Genomic DNA, 5,250 nt, shown 5'->3' with positions numbered 1-5,250 from the left:
GATGACAGGTTGATGGGTGGAGCAAACCACCATGGCACGTGTATACCTATGTAATAAAGCTGCACGTTCTGCACACGTATCCCAGAACTTAAAGTATATATATATATATATATAAAAGCTTATCTTGTTTCTTCTTTCTGCAGGTTTAATAGTGAATGTTGCCATTCTGTCTTTCCAGAAACCAAACACATATATATGCATGTGTACAAACACACACACACATACACACAAACACATACACTCACAGTCTTAGAATTAATGCCCTGGGCCCTTGATTTTCTACTGATTTTGGTATGTTTAGCTGAATGAACCAGCACTATCTTCTGGATGGTACTCCTTTTCTTCAGTCTCCGCTGGCCTCTGTAAGGTGACATTTTTAATGCACACATCACTACAGCTCAAGTCCTCAACTCAGTGATGTTATACATCTAGTCTTTGTCAGATTCCCCTTCCTGGGTACTTTTGGGAATTCTCAGGAATTACACTGGCCAGCCATCTGGATGTGAACTGCTGTCTGCTCTTCACATATACCTCTGTCCACCCCTTTGTGGGTCACATTTTGTGGGCCTTCCTCTTTCTGTGCTCTATACTTCCTCCCTGCAAGTGCAGGGGAAGGTGGCAATACCCTTCTCTCAATTCTTTCCAGTGATGACAGCAGCTTGATGGCAACCTTTAACTAGACCTTACAGAAAGCATGGAGATGACAGAAGTAATTTAGCTATCCAAGTTATCTTTGCTGTGTTACAATAGAGGCTTAAAACAACAACCAGCACTTACTATAAATCACAGTTTTTTTGGTTCCCTTTGCATCGTGGTGTCAGCTGGGGCTGCAGTCATGTAGGGGCTCAACTGAGCTGGAATTTCCAATTATATGAAACATTACAAAGCAAAGTTCGCCATAAAGTAAATTCTACAATTTCTATAAACAGAGAGGCATGAGACTCAGGTCTTAGTGTTCAAAAGCTGGATTTTCACACTCACTTGAGACAGGAGGTGTGACTGGGCTCTGGATGAGGTGGGGAGTTAGGACTGCATATATCTCTATATAAGGGGATCTATAAATACTGTGCTCTTCAGCCCAGGTAAACCTGCTGTCTACCTGTGTTTTAGGGTAAAATTATTGTTTGCTTTAGCAATCAAAATCACAAGTCTATGCTAAACAATAGTTAGAGAAACTAAATATATACTTCTCATGAAGTGTAGAAGTCCCAAGTACAGAAATTAATGTAAAATATGTTTTGGGGCCAGTGAAACTCCTGTCATCTAGCAGAAACAGATGCAGAAAAGAACTATTTTATATAGACACTTAAGGAACCTAGGATATTAAGAAATTTCATGGAGGATGGGTACATAAAATGGTTCATAAGGAACAATTAATCTACAAGAAATGATTATCTGCCAGAGTCTCTATAATAGTCGATGTACCATGCCATTTCTCTACCATAGTAGAAGCCACAGAGAGAATTCACTCCCCACAAACTCAAATAATTACAAGCTAAAAGAGACTATGAAAAAGTATCCTTGAAATGATTCAATAATACAAAATTTTAACATAAAACATGACATGACCCAAAGATAAAAATAAGAGGTCAACTTGAAAATAAAACAGAATTGACAGAAATGAAAAATGGAATCATTGAAATTAAATATATCTTAGATAAGTTTTGTAGCAAACAAAACAAGCTGGAAAAAATAGCAAACTGGAAATAAGTCTGAGGAAATTACCCAGAATGTAGAATAGAGAGGAAAAAAAAGGTGAAAACATAAAAGAAGTTAAAAGAATGAATGAATATTAGAGTATGTTGAGTGAAAGAAGCTAGACCGAAGGGAGTACATACTGTATGCATAATTAGATGAAGTTCAAGAACAGGCAAAACTAATCAAGGTGATGGAAATCAGAGGAATGATTACCTCTGGAGACAAAGGGTAATTACTGCTTGACAAAGGACACAAGGGAGACTTCTGCACTGCTGGTAATATTCTATATCTCAATATGGGTTGTGGCTACATGGATGTGTATATGTATATGTATACATGAAGTTTTTCAAGCTCTATCTGTTCAGTTTGTGGACATAGTTCACTTCACTGTATGTGTTTAACACCTCAAAACAAAAAAGACAAATAGCAACAGACAAGTTAACAGACATGGTAAATAGAATAAGATCCAACATATACCTATAAAATAAGGCCCCCAGAGAGAAATGAAAGATGTAACATTAGAAGAAACTATGACAGATAATATTTTATAATTGAAGAAAGACCCAGGTTCTCAGAATGAGGACACATTCAATGCCTAGAGAAGAGTAAGTTTAAAATATAAATAAATGCCACCTAGATGCGTCTCAGTAAAATGGCGGAATACGAAAGACAAAGAAATTCCTAAAAGCATCACTGAGAGAAGAGAAATTACCTGTGAAGAAACAGGTAGACTAATATTGGATTTCTCTAAGACAGAAAATAATTGTTAGACTGGAATTCTATACCTAAGTAAACTAGCACTTAATACTAAGGTTGCCGGGCGCGGTGGCTCAAGCCTGTAATCCCAGCACTTTGGGAGGCCGAGACGGGTGGATCACGAGGTCAGGAGATCGAGACCATCCTGGCTAACACCGTGAAACCCCGTCTCTACTAAAAAATACAAAAAACTAGCCGGGCGAGGTGGCGGGCGCCTATAGTCCCAGCTACTCGGGAGGCTGAGGCAGGAGAATGGCGTAAACCCGGGAGGCAGAGCTTGCAGTGAGCTGAGATCCGGCCACTGCACTCCAGCCTGGGCGATAGAGTGAGACTCTGTCTCAAAAAAAATAAAAAATAAAAAAATAAATACTAAGGGTAAAAATTGCTTGCTGAAAGTTTTTTTAAAGGATATAAAAAAGAAGAATTAGAATGCAAGAAAAGATGTGGTGCAAAGAAATTGGTAGACATGTGAGTAAATCTAAAAAAGTAATAGCTTTTGGGGTATGAGTGATTGTTGGTTACATGGATGAACTCTGTAGTGGTGAGTTCTGAAATTTTAGTACATCCGTCACCCAAGTTGTGTACATTGTGTTCAATATGTAGTTTTATTAAATGCCTCCCTCCCCCACCACCCTCCCCATTTTGAGTCTCCAAAGTCTGTTATTTCACTCTGTATGTCTTCACATCATCATAGCTTAGCTCCCACTTGTAAGTGAGAACACACGATATTTGATTTTCTATTCCTGAGTTACTTAGAATAATGGCCTCCAGCTTTATCCAAATTGCTGCAAAAGACATTATTTTGTTTCTTTATGACTGAGTAGTATCCCATGGTGTATATATGCCACATTTTCTTTATCTACTCATTGGTCAATGGACACTTAGGTTGGTTCTATATCTTTGCAATTGTGAATTGTGCTGCTATAAACATGTGTGTGCAAGTATCTTTTTCGTATAATGACTTCTTTTCCTCTGGGTAGATACACAGTAGTGGGATTGCTGGATCAAATAGTAGATCTACTTTTAGTTCTTTAAGGAATCTCCACATTGTTTTCCATAGTGGTTGTACTAGTTTACATTCCTACCAACAGTGTAAAAGCATTCCATTTTCACCATATCCACACCAATATCTATTTTTTTTTACTTTTAATTATGGCCATTTTTACAGGTATCTCATTGTGGTTTTAATTTGCATTTACCTGATGATCGGTGATGTTGAGCATTTTTTCATATGTTTGTTGGCTGTTTGTATACCTTCTTTGGAGAAATGTCTATTTATGCCCTTTGTCCACTTTTAGATGGGATTGTTTGTTTTTTCTTGCTGATTTATTTGCGTTCCTTGTAGATTCTGGATACTAGTCCTTTGTCAGATGCATAGTTTGCAAATATTTTCTCCCATCCTGTGGGTTGTTGAGGGATGCTGTTAACCATCTACAATGCACAGGACAGTCCCTCACAACAAAGTTAAAAATGTCCATGGAGGTAACCACACTTTAGAGAAAATTACATACACACATACACACTCAGGAAAATTTGCAAGGCTGTTCATTGCAGCATTTTGTAGTTTATGAAAACAAAACTGAGAACAATGTAAATGTCTACCATTGAGGAGTAGGCAAATATTTCATCATATATTTATACCATCGTATAACACAGTGAAATATTCTACAACAGTTAAAATGAATAAATTAGCTCTATTTGTCAACATGACTAAAGCACAAGGAGAGTTTTGAGTGACGAAAGCAAGTTGTTAAAAGACATGGATTTATGCCACTGTATATGTAATATTCTAGAAACACAATGTGATACTCTAATATACTTGGGGTAGGTTTTCTACCAAAATGGACCTATCTCCCCTTCCTGCATCCATCCCTATGGAAAGGCCCCTCCCACATGAAGTTGCATGACTTGCTTTTGCTAATGGTATCATAGTAAACAACACGGCAGAGACTTAAAAAGTGCTTGGACACCACTTTAATCTTGATTGTCCTGGGAACTCTGGTGAGCACAACAGTGTGAATAAGTGAATAAGCCTGATCCATTCTGTTGGATGATGTGAGACACTTGGTCAAGTCATTCCTGTCACCCTGACTGACATTGAGCCAACTGCCAGACATATTTGTGAAACCAAGCTAGAGATCTAGTTCCCAGCCCAGAAGGAAGAACTACTCACCAAAGGTACAGAATTATGAGAAATAATATGTTTGTTGCTTTGAGCCACCAAGTTTGGAGGTGATTTGCTGCTACATACCAAAAGGTAACTGATAGAATTGTTCATAGAGAATACATAAGCTTAAAAGTCTAAAAGTATAGATGGATAGATAGAACAAACACCACTTTGGATGACAATGAATCCTGGACAACAATTCTGATGAAAATTATCGCCCTGATATAAGGAAGGGAGTGAAAAGGAGGAGGTGAGATTCTATTTTACCTATACAATTTTTTTTTCTGTTTTGAAATGGAGTTTCGCTCTTGTCACCCATGCTGGAGTGCAATGGTGAGATCTCAGTTCACTGCAACCCCTGCCTCCCTGGTTCAAGCGATTTTCCTGCCTCAGTCTCCCAAGGAGCTGTGATTACAGGCACCCACCACCACGCCCAGCTAATTTTTATATTTTTATATTTTTTTATAATTTTTATATTTTTTATATTTTTCAGTATAGCTGGGGTCTGACATGTAAAGAGCTTGGAAGTTATCTCATCTTTATCATAGGAAAAAAAAAAGCTGAATAAACTGGAAATCAGTGACTTTTCTTGTACTCATCAGAGACCTGAAGTTGCAAGGCACACTGCC

Source organism: Rhinopithecus bieti, unplaced genomic scaffold (assembly GCF_001698545.2).
Source record: "Rhinopithecus bieti isolate Rb0 unplaced genomic scaffold, ASM169854v2 scaffold_2453, whole genome shotgun sequence".
NCBI lineage: Eukaryota > Metazoa > Chordata > Mammalia > Primates > Cercopithecidae > Rhinopithecus > Rhinopithecus bieti.
This window is presented reverse-complemented; position numbering follows the sequence as displayed.